Source organism: Bombina bombina, chromosome 3 (assembly GCF_027579735.1).
Source record: "Bombina bombina isolate aBomBom1 chromosome 3, aBomBom1.pri, whole genome shotgun sequence".
Lineage (NCBI taxonomy): Eukaryota > Metazoa > Chordata > Amphibia > Anura > Bombinatoridae > Bombina > Bombina bombina.
In genome coordinates this window covers 661189077-661202504 of record NC_069501.1, presented here as the reverse complement: position 1 = coordinate 661202504, position 13428 = coordinate 661189077, and the positions used below count along the sequence as shown (strand labels likewise).

Here is a 13428-nt window from a genome sequence, read left to right as displayed (position 1 = left end):
TGGCTGTAATAATACTAGATGTATTATAGCATCACTGGCTGTAATAATACTAACTGTATTATAGCATCACTGGCTGTAATAATACTAGCTGTAATATAGCATCACTGGCTGTAATAATACTAACTGTATTATAGCATCACTGGCTGTAATAATACTAGCTGTATTATAGCATCACTGGCTGTAATAATACTAGCTGTATTATAGCATCACTGGCTGTGATAATACTAGCTGTAATATAGCATCACTGGCTGTAATAATACTAGCTGTATTATAGCATCACTGGCTGTAATAATACTAGCTGTAATATAGCATCACTGGCTGTAATAATACTAGCTGTAATATAGCATCACTGGCTGTAATAATACTAACTGTATTATAGCATCACTGGATGTAATAATACTAGCTGTATTATAGCATCACTGGCTGTAATAATACTAACTGTAATATAGCATCACTGCACTGGCTGTAATAATACTAGCTGTATTATAGCATCACTGGCTGTAATATACTAACTGTAATATAGCATCACTGGCTGTAATAATACTAACTTTAATATAGCATCACTGGCTGTAATAATACTAACTGTATTATAGCATCACTGGCTGTAATAATACTAACTGTAATATAGCATCACTGGCTGTATTAATACTAACTGTATTATAGCATCACTGGCTGTAATAATACTAGCTGTATTATAGCATCACTGGCTGTAATAATACTAGCTGTATTATAGCATCACTGGCTGTAATGATACTAGCTGTATTATAGCACCACTGGCTGTGATGATACTAGCTGTATTATAGCATCACTGGCTGTGATAATACTAGCTGTATTATAGCATCACTGGCTGTGATAATACTAGCTGTATTATAGCATCACTGGCTGTAATAATACTAACTGTAATATAGCATCATTGGCTGTAATAATACTAGCTGTAATATAGCATCACTGGCTGTAATAATACTAGCTGTATTATAGCATCACTGGCTGTAATAATACTAGCTGTAATATAGCATCACTGGCTGTAATAATACTAGCTGTATTATAGCATCACTGGCTGTAATAATACTAGCTGTAATATAGCATCACTGGCTGTAATAATACTAGCTGTATTATAGCATCACTGGCTGTAATAATACTAGCTGTATTATAGCATCACTGGCTGTAATAATACTAGCTGTAATATAGCATCACTGGCTGTAATAATACTAGCTGTATTATAGCATCACTGGCTGTAATAATACTAACTGTAATATAGCATCACTGGCTGTAATAATACTAACTGTAATATAGCATCACTGGCTGTAATAATAATAGCTGTATTATAGCATCACCGGCTGTAATAATACTAGCTGTAATATAGCATCACTGGCTGTAATAATACTAGCTGTAATATAGCATCACTGGCTGTAATAATACTAGCTGCAATATAGCATCACTGGCTGTAATAAATACTACGTGTAATATAGCATCACTGGCTGTAATAATACTAACTGTAATATAGCATCACTGGCTGTAATAATACTAGCTGTATTATAGCATCACTGGCTGTAATAATACTAGCTGTATTATAGCATCACTGTCTGTAATAATACTAACTGTATTATAGCATCACTGGCTGTAATAATACTAGCTGTATTATAGCATCACTGGCTGTGATAATACTAGCTGTATTATAGCATCACTGGCTGTAATAATACTAGCTGTATTATAGCATCACTGGCTGTAATAATACTAGCTGTATTATAGCATCACTGGCTGTAATAATACTAGCTGTATTATAGCATCACTGGCTGTAATAATACTAGCTGTATTATAGCATCACTGGCTGTAATAATACTAGCTGTAATATAGCATCACTGGCTGTAATAATACTAACTGTATTATAGCATCACTGGCTGTAATAATACTAGCTGTATTATAGCATCACTGGCTGTGATAATACTAGCTGTATTATAGCATCACTGGCTGTAATAATACTAGCTGTATTATAGCATCACTGGCTGTAATAATACTAGCTGTATTATAGCATCACTGGCTGTAATAATACTAGCTGTATTATAGCATCACTGGCTGTAATAATACTAGCTGTATTATAGCATCACTGGCTGTAATAATACTAGCTGTAATATAGCATCACTGGCTGTAATAATACTAGCTGTATTATAGCATCACCGGCTGTATAATACTAGCTGTAATATAGCATCACTGGCTGTAATAATACTAGCTGTATTATAGCATCACTGGCTGTAATAATACTAACTGTAATATAGCATCACTGGCTGTAATAATACTAGCTGTATTATAGCATCACTGGCTGTAATAATACTAGCTGTAATATAGCATCACTGGCTGTAATAATACTAGCTGTATTATAGCATCACCGGCTGTAATAATCAGGGCCGCCACTAGAAATTTTGGGGCCCCTGACTCAACTATTGATCAGGCCCCCCCCCCCCTCCTTTGACATGTGCAATTTTTGACCAAGTGACTAAAATGTATATGCACTTTATGCTTAATTGTCTATTTAAACTTGGAAATGTTGTAAAGGTAGTAACATACACACACACACACACAGACACACTCATACACTGAAACACACAAACACACTCACACATAAGGATTCACATATCGACACTCTAGTAGACACGCAAAGAAACACACTCAGACAAAGAAACCCAAACAGACACTTAGCACTTGTTTACATTGACCTGACAAGTAATGAGGTAAACTACAGTTTTGTAAAAAAAAAAGGAGATTTAGAAAACAAAATATGGAGTTCTGATTATCTTTTTGTAAAGGAAGATGACAACTAAATTATGACAACAGCATGCAGTGGCTGAAAGGAAGGGCCCTGAACTGCCTAAACAATAATTTAAAGGTTAAATGGTGGAGTGGTTACTTCCGGAAAGGTCTTGTTAGTCTCAAAGTCTGTAGAAAGAATAATTAGTAGTAAGGTCAAAATGTCCTAAAAAGGAACAGACAATGGACACACACACACAAACTCAAACTTGCACATACACCCAAGGAAACACCGACAGAGACAGCCTCAGAAAACACACAAAGACATATACACACATACACACACAGAGACACCCACAGAAAACACACAAAGACATACACACACAGAGAGACAACCACATGAAAAACACAGAAAGACATACATACACACACCCTCACTGAGACATCCACAGAAAACACACAAAGACATACACACACCCTCACAGAGACACCCACAGAAAACACAGACATACATACATACATACACACAAACACCCTCACAGAAACACCCATAGAAAAAGCTCAAAGACATATGCACACACCCTCACAGACATCCACAGAAAATGCACAAAGACATACACACGGTAACACCAACCCTCACAGAGAGACCCACAGATAAAAAATACATACACATAGAGACACAAACCAAAGCACAAAGACATACACCCACAGAAACACTCACAGGAGGAAACATTTATGCACCTTGCATCCCCTAAATCAACAGTGTGTGACATGCATGATAAAAAAAATGCAGAAATTAAGAGATCACTTTTTAAAGAATCATATTTGTAAATGTGCAAACAAAAATAATTCTGTGAATTCAAAATTGTACATTAATGAGCTGGGTAGATGGCTAGATGAAGAAAAGTACCTTTAAAAGGTTGACATATGTTTGTTTGTTTTTTTTCCCATTTTCCCCAACCAAGAGCACCACTTCAAATATAGTGTACAAATTTTCCCATCTGTCAGCTGTACTTATGGATTTTGAAAATGCTGTACTCTATATGGTTTTGGTGGGACCATAAGCTGTGGTACTCATACCATTAGGCTTGTTGGTATGTATTTCAAAACTAAGTCAGCTGTAGTGTAAACTGAACAGTTTTAAGTTAACCTGTCTCATTTCAAACACTGAGCAATCTTAGTCTGAGAGTATAAAATTTTATGCAGATGTAAAAATCTTAGATAAAAAGCCTCCTTGCATCTGGAAAGTCCTTGCATAAAGGGGCAGTAAACTGGAATGTAATATATATATATATATATATATATATATATATATATATATATATATATATATATATATATATATATATATATATAAAATGCATATCTGCCAAAAGGGCATCTACCATTTGTGTATTGAGGAGGAAACATTTCTGCATGGTTTTAAATATAGAATTTCTACAGCATTGTCAAATAATCATAAATACACTGCTGCTAAAAAAATGTGTTTTTATGGACCCCTAGCCCCACCATACAACTACTACCACACTGAAGTTACAATCCAAAATTGCACAAAGAAATAAAAAACATTTGCTAAGTAAGTCCTACCTCCTCTTCAAATGAAAGTGATCTGCCGTCTGACTCAGGCACACACTGTACAAAGTGCCAAGTCTGTCTCACACTGAGCATAGTGGTTTAGTGCACACTTAGAAATCCTCTCAAATGCTAATACTTTACTCCTTGTAATAACATTTCCCATGCTCAATTAGCACTCTGCTATAGTACCCACTGGTGGCAGCCAAAATTAAAAAAAAAAAATATTATTATAGCATCACTGGCTGTAATAATACTAGCTGTATTATAGCATCACTGGCTGTAATAATACTAGCTGTATTATAGCATCACTGGCTGTAATAATGCTAGCTGTATTATAGCATCACTGGCTGTAATAATACTAGCTGTATTATAGCATCACTGGCTGTAATAATACTAGCTGTAATATAGCATCACTGGCTGTAATAATACTAACTGTAATATAGCATCACTGGCTGTAATAATACTAGCTGTATTATAGCATCACTGGCTGTAATAATACTAGCTGTATTACAGCATCACTGGCTGTAATAATACTAACTGTATTATAGCATCACTGGCTGTAATAATACTAACTGTATTATAGCATTACTGGCTGTAATAATACTAGCTGTATTATAGCATCACTGGCTGTAATAATACTAACTGTATTACAGCATCACTGGCTGTAATAATACTAACTGTATTATAGCATCACTGGCTGTAATAATACTAACTGTATTACAGCATCACTGGCTGTAATAATACTAACTGTATTATAGCATCACTGGCTGTAATAATACTAACTGTATTATAGCATCACTGGCTGTAATAATACTAACTGTATTATAGCATTACTGGCTGTAATAGTACCAGTAGTACAGAATATTCAATATACTGCACACAGCAAAGAAGAAAATATTTTTTTTGTCTTACATGAGCAGAAATAAAGTGTAGGGGCTCTTATAGACATGTACTGTATTTGATTAGTATTACTGCACAGGTTTACCATGGCAACAAAGTAGTCTCTGCAGTGATGGCGGCTTAAAACCTGAATCCTTCACACTGCTCCTTGTCTTAGCTGCCTAAAATAACTGGCTAGGGAGCATAGGACAATAGTTATCTGTTTGGGGAAGGAACAACACAGTAGTATCATACAGCTCCCAACAGGAAATTACAATACAGGCAAGTAACTGTCTTAAAGGGACACTGAACCCAAATTTTTTCTTTTGTGATTCAGATAGAGCATGAAATTTTAAGCAACTTTCTAATTTACTCCTATTATCAAATTGTCTTCATTCTCTTGGTATCTTTATTTGAAATGCAAGAATGTAAGTTTAGATGCCGGCCCATTTTTGTGAACAACCTGAGTTGTTCTTGCTGATTGGTGGATAAATTCATCCACCAATAAAAAATAAGTGCTGTTCAGAGTTCTGAATTTAAAAAAAAGCTTAGATGCTTTCTTTTTCAAATAAAGATAGCAAGAGAATGAAGAAAAAATGATAATAGGAGTAAATTAGAAAGTTGCATAAAATTGCATGCTCTATCTGAATCACAAAAGAAAACATTTGGGTTCAGTGTCCCTTTAAGAAGCAAAATCTTTAATACATATACGGTATATGGCTCTAGACGCTGAAGGAACAAAGGAAGCAATAATTAAATGCTTGAAAGTGTAAGAGCATTTTATTATTTTACTACTACTTGAACAGCACTATTATGTGTTTAACCCCCACAAAAGGGTTAGAATCGTTGCTAAACAGGAAATTCAATACTGGGCCTTAGGTTAATATGTTTTTAATTGCCAGTCAATAGCCTTAGCATACAACATACTCAAACACAAATGTTACTCAGAGAATAGAATACTGTTTTTAAAGAAACATGAAACCTAAACATGCTTTTTCGTGATTCAGATAGAGCATACTATGTATAACTTTCCAATTCGCTTCTTCTATCTGATGTGCTTTGTTTTATTGGTATCCTTTGTTAAAAAGCTTACCTAGGTAGGCTCAGGAGCAGCAATGCCTTTCTGGGAGCTAGCTGTTCATTGGTGGCAGCACATATGTGCCATTGGCTCACTCGATGTGTTCAGCTAGCTCCCAGTAGTGCATTGCTGCTCCTTCTACAAAGGATACCAAGAGAATAAAGCAAATTTGATAATAGAAGTAAAAAGGAAAACGTTTTAACCCCTTAACGACTAAGGTGTGCCCTGTACATTGATGGTCATTAAGGGATTGTCTACCTGTAATAGCGTGTGTCTAGCCATGAGCGGCAAGACAGCACTATTAGACCCTCCCTTCCTCCTGCACTCTTGCTAAAATAGTGCCGTCTCTCCCCAGGATATGTCGCTGGTCATTAAAGGGTTAAAATCGTATACTCTTCCTGAATATTTGAATAAAAACATTGGGGTTCATGTCCCTTTAAGAATGCCAAGTGCATTAGACTCCATAGTCTTTAGGAATGTTTATGCCTACATTTAAATGGACAGGAAACGCCAAAAAATTATTTCATGATTTGGATAGAACATACAATTTTGCCAAAACTCCAATTTACTTTTATTATCAAATTCGCTTCATTATCTTGTTATCCTTTGCTGAAGGTGCAGCAATGCAGTACTGGGAGCTAGCTGCATACATCTAGTTAGCCAATCACAAGAGACAAATGTGTGCAGGCACCAATCAGCAACTAGCTCCCACTAGTAATGGATCTGTGCATATTCTTTTTCAACAAGGGATACTAAGACAACAAAGCACATTTGAAAATAGAAAATAATTTAAAATTGTCTTAAAATGACATGCTCAATTTGAATCATGTCAGTTTGATTTTGACTTTCCTATCCCTTTAAGCTTTGAGTATCACTAGGAAATTAAGAATTCAGCAATTATGTAACATGCATTTTTCCTTATCATTATGTATTTTTTATTTGTTATTTATTTTGCAGCTTGTATTATAGATTTGAGTATAAATCTAAATAAAATTAGGACATAGAATTTAGGCCAATAAAGGCCAGTAAAATATGATCCGGATTTTCATTCCCCCCTGGAGCAATATAAATCCTTGTAATACAGAAACAGATGGTACATATATTTCATTGTAAGAGAAACAGGCAAATGAAGCAGATGCAATTTGTCTAGGTTTTAAAATCTATGTTTTGTAAACTCATAAATGTTTGGCATTGCATTATATATATATTTTTATTATTATTATTTGTCTGCCACAAAGCTTTCTTAGTGCATCAATACACTTAGTGACAAAATATCACTTATATATAGAATATATATATATATATATATATATATATATATATATATATATATATATATATATATATATATATATATATATATATATATATATATATGGAAAGTAGAGAATGCTACTGTACGATATAGGGATTGCTGTACAACGTTTTAGAAATCAATGAGTTGATCACAATTTTGCTTTTTTTTTTTTTTTTTTTTGGTGGATGGCAATTTCTGAGCCTCGCCCTGTATTGTCAGTGTATTTTGACAGTGATCTCAATCCTAAAATGTTTCTGCCGTTAATAACCCTTTAATCTTGAAAAAAAGAATGTTCTTTTGAAAACAATTTAAATTGTGGTCTTCATCTTTAATCTCCCAATTACCTAATCCAAAAAACAATTGTGCAAGATTAAGAACAAATACCATGTTGATTTTGGGCGTTTAGTGATTACATCACAGGTTGAAGGGCCTGTATATTGATTGATCCCTTTTAATAGTGTGTAGTAATGCGAATAGGTAACATGTATAATTAACCTTTTTGTACTTCAGCTCAGCGCCATAAATATATGTGTATATCTTTTACGTGATTTGAACAAGAGCATTATTATTATCCATATAGTAGACGTGTATGTTTATTGGGTTATTGATTTTCCTTATTTGTATTAGTGTAAAGATGCTTATTATTGAGATTAGAATCAGCCAAGCAGAACTGGCACATGTTTTATATAGAGACAGTTTTCAACAAAAAACGGCTGCAAATAAAAATTGAAAATGGCTGATTGTGATGGCGTTGACATCAAAAGGGTTCACCTGAAGCCCTTAACATGACAATAAATATCACCAATACAGTACATTGTTATCTACCACTTGCTTAGTAAAAATATGAGACAAATAGTGATTGTTTATCCTAGTGTACTGGCAAATATAGAAAGTATAAAACCTAAAGTATCATGAATAGGTTAAGTAGCAGCACTCTGAGCAAGACTGAAATGCTGGGGCTTCGAAGCAGCTATCACTGCTTGTTAAATGGGCCCTAACAGTGAGCAGGGATCTGTCACTAGAAAACAAAGAATATGTGCACAGCATAGAGGAAAGGTATGGCTTCATCCTGCGCACAGAGAAAGGAAAGCAGTGAATTGCACGCCATCCTTTAAGCTAAGGCGGTTAAAGTGATAGAAAAAAAAAATTCTATGGTACGTATGAAAGAGACAAAGGTAAACATGTTACTTTTTTAACTTAAAGGGACATAATACTCATATGCTAAATCACTTGAAACTGATCCAGTATAACTGTAAAAAGCTGAGAGGAAAATATCACCTGAGCATCTCTATGTAAAAAAGAAAGATATTTTACCTCACAAATTCCTCAGCTCAGCAGAGTAAGTTCTGTGTAAAAAGTTATGCTTCAGTTACTGCCCAGCTGCAGGTAAAAAAAACAAAACAATTAAGAAATGAACAGCAGCAAATCAGCATCGGCAGTGCTGAGGTCATGAACTCTTTTACTGTGATCTCATGAGATTTCACTTAACTCTCATGAGATTTCATAGTAAAATTCCTTAAACTGAATAGGGAAATAAGATGAGTGTGCAAAGCTCCCTTAGCTGTCCCGGGACAGACATACTGATTTGCTGCTTAGAAATCCTTCACAATGGGATGTGGCTACTGAGTAATTTTTAAAGGTAAAATGTCTTTCTTTTTTACATAGAGATGTTCAGGTGATATTTTCTAGTCAGCTAGAAAAATAATAATACATCTATATAGTACAAGCAGTCTATATATATCCCAGCGATAATCTACATGCAGCCATTTTTAGCACATAAATGCAAAGAGTGTCTACAACAAAACACAATAAAAAAGGCACTGCATAGTGCAGATCAATATGTACAGCTCACTGATCCGTTGGCATATACAAGGGTAGTGTCTTTTGACAATCTAGTAAATTATGATTGGTTATGATGGTAAATTTAAGACTCCCCATGGGAATATTTTATATTCCTGTTTTGTGTAGAACCGAGAAATGCATTGGATTGTGTTATACAGATACAGTTTAGTGACTAGTACCATTTTGTTTTAATACAATTGTTTTTAGAAATAAAATACATTAGGGATATTCTTTTCAAGCAAACTGCTGCAGATGGATCAGTTAGCTGGATCACTGCAAGAGTCCAGTATGCCCCTCAGGACTGACCTTTAGGCAGGGAGAGAAGGGTAACTACCTGGGGTCTGTGCTCTGGGGGACCCCACACTGTCATCAGGGTTGAGGGTATAAGAAGATTACATTTTTAGCCTGTATTTAGTTTATGAAAAATGTTTATAGTATCAGGTGTAATATATAGTGTTATTCTTTATATAGAACCCACTTAATGTTGGGACATGGTTGGGCCATACAGGGTGCTGGACATACTGGGGAAGGGGAATTAGGGGGCTGGGCTGAGGTACCCCACCAATTTGTCTTGCCCAGAGCCTCGCAAATGCTATGGGTGGCCTTGTCAGCACAAATGAATGCTGCACCTTTTGTGAGTGTATATTTTCAAGACTGCAACATCTTGCTTATTTTATCCTACATATTGATCTGCACTATGCAATTAATTCTTTGTGTTTTATTCTAGAAACTCAATGACAATCAGGGGCTCACACACACCATCATAAATGAAAAAGTTGATTTATGCTGGACAAGAACATCCATTTAAAAAAATGGATACCATGATGAATAAAAATGACTTAAATGCACCACTAATTGTTAAAGGGACACTGAACCCAAATTTTTTCTTTCGTGATTAAAGGGACATGAAACCCAACATTTTTATTTTGTGATTCAGATAGAGAATACAATTTTAAACAACTTTCCAATTAACTTTTATTATTTAATTTGCTTCCTTCTCTTGTTATCATTTGCTGAAATGTTTATATAGATAAGCTCAGGAGCAACACAGAACCTAGATTCTAGCTGTTGATTGGTGGCTGCATATATATGTTGATTGTGATTGGCTCACACATGTGTTCAGTTAGAAACCATTAGTGCATTACTGCTCCTTCAATACATTATAACAAGTGAATGAAACAAATTAGATCATAGAAGTAAATTAGAAAGTTGTTTAAAATTATATTCTCTATCAGAATCATTAAAGAAAAAATGTGTGTTTCATGTCCCTTTGAGCTAGAGCATGCAATTTTAAGAAACTTTCTAATTTACTCCTATTATCAATTTTTCTTCATTCTCTTGCTATCTTTATTTGAAAAAGAAGGCATCTAAGCAATTTTTGGTTCAGACCCTGGGCAGCACTTGTTTATTGGTCGGTTAAATTAATCTACCAATCAGCAAGAACAACCCAGGTTGTTCACCAAAAATCGGCCGGCATCTAAACTTACATTCTTGCTTTTCAAGTAAAGATACCAAGAGAATGAAGAAAAATTGATAATTGGAGTAAATGAGAAAGTTGCTTAAAATTGCATGCTCTATCTGAATCACGAAAGAAAAAATTTGGGTTCAGTGTCCCTTTAAATTACAAGTGGCTGGGTTTTTTCCGCCATCGCGAAAACTTCACTTGAGTTGAGTTTTTTGCGCTAGTCGGGTTGTGTTCATATTACAACTTCCAAAATGACTTTTTTTGTTAACCCGATTAGCGCAAAAATTCTAACCTGAGTTTTCACGTGCACGTGCATGTATTCCCCCATAGAAATTAATGGAGACAAAAAAGTTGATAAACACCATCGAATTTTCGCATTCCCCATAGAAGTGAATGGATGAAAAAAATTTTGGGAAAAAAACAAAACACCCATCATGCAAACGACATAGCAAATTCGCATTAGCAAATGTAAAATATTTAAAGTAAATACATAGTTAAAATCTTTATTAAATATGAATATTTCATTTTTTTTTCATATTTCAAATATGTTTTATCCTGTTTTCATCTACTACTATTAGCAAAGGGATATAATGCACAAACACATATTTTTATATATATATATATATATATATATATATATATATATATATATATAAAACAAACAAAGCTTTATTTTTAACAACAAAAATAACAGATCTTAAATTTACAAATAAAGAAGACTAGAACCAAATGTCATGAGCATTTAACTTATTCACTGTCTGCTATGTGCGCATTGGCGGTATTGCCGGCAGAATGGAGAGCATCTCCTCCGAGATGCGCTCCCTTCTAAAACTACATAAGACAAGCGCTGACCAGCAGAGCTTGTCTTATTTAGTAGTTCTGCGAGCCAAGAGCGGGCTGACAAACACCCAGGCGCCAAGGCAAAATTCCTACAGAATTAATTAAAGTAAAATGCATTTAATGCTAGCATACACAGATTGTTTGTAAATCGTCTGGTTTCCATTTTTGCAAACTTTTCAAGTAACTACACTGAAGTTTACCCGAGACAACCAGGAAAAGGTGAATGGCTCCCAAGATGCTCTTTTCAATCAGGCACAGAGATTCCTGAATGAGTGTCTCCCAAATAAAATAAAGTACCTGGAATCCATATTGAAGGGCGAACTCTTCAATGTCCAGGATCTTACAACACTTCATGCCGAGATGAACATCCCAGTTCCAGAAGCTCCTACTCCTGACAGTAGGGACTAATCCCCAATGGAAATGGACAAAGAAGAAAAAAAAAGCTCCTCACTGTGGTTTCCTGAAAGAGAATGAAAAACTGCACAAAATCTTTGGCATTGCTCAGCCTGAGATTCAATCTTTGAGGGAGGGATGTGCACTGATTATCGCCTGGCTGCATTACCTGATTCCAAAGATTGAGGATGGCAATGACTTTGTTGTTTCTGTGCAGGAGAAAGTGTTGGAATGTGTGAATGCTATTAAAACCAAAGTGGAGACATCACAGACTAACATTATTAAGTACTTTAAAGAAAGAGGAGATGCTGTTGCAAAAGCTTCAAAAGAGACACATGTGATGGGTCACAGAGCACTGGTCCACGAAAAAGATGAGGCTGCATTTGTTGAACTGAGATTAATTCTTATGGAAGTGAGAGTTTTTTATGTTGAACTCTTTGACATAATTCTCAAGAATTTTGAGAAAATTGTAAACCCGAAAGGAGAGGAGAAGAATCCAATGTATTGATCCTGCAACTTCTAGATTCTAGAGAACTGCCCCCCCCCTATAAAAAAACAGAAAAACAACCAATAAAAAAAAAAAACCTACACTGGATGAAAGAAAATAATAAAAGTTGTCAGAGGATGGACTAACACTGTGCCGCTGAAATTCTGTGTTTCATGGTGTGTTTATCTATGACACTGTGGTACACTAAACATTCTTATAACTAAAATATTCTGATACAAAACAGTATCGACACATCATGTGACACAAATGATCAGTGAGTCAGAACATTTTTCTCTGAGTTTCCTCATGTCAATGCCTTTACTTTACAAAATCGGTTATCTCTCATTTTTGTTGCTTTTTATGCTCTGTCATATGTCAAATTCTGAATAATCAGTAAAATGTGACACAACATTCATTATACACACAATAAGCAATATTTTGCGTCTAAAAAAAAAAAGTTAACGTTTAACTGACATACATCTCCACTCTAGTGCCAAACTTGATGCATATGCAAAAGAACAAAAGTACCTTTTTGGAGAGGAGGACATGTACAAATGTAATCCATGGTTATTGTATGCAGTACTAGTAGCCGTATCCTCCGCTGGTTTGAGCCTTAGTGCTGGCAGGGATGCCAAATCCAGATTCCTCCTTGGGGTGACATCAGTGAGGCATGGGAGGTAGGTGAGTGACAAGATTATCTCGCGGCTGAGGGGTGCAAAAAGAACACACTGTGGGGAACAGAGCTGAGTGCTTGTTGCTGGGTTCCAATCCTCAGGGCTGCTCGGCCATGGACATATGGAGGAAAAAAGGACGAGGATACAATGGAACAA

General features: G+C 35.2%; 1 pseudogene; it reads left to right on the top strand.

Moving 5' to 3' along the window:
* The window catches only part of LOC128652471 (proteasome activator complex subunit 2-like), a 42248-nt pseudogene extending 29570 nt beyond the window's left edge, over positions 1 to 12678 (top strand).
* Positions 12679 to 13428: the final 750 nt, after the last annotated feature.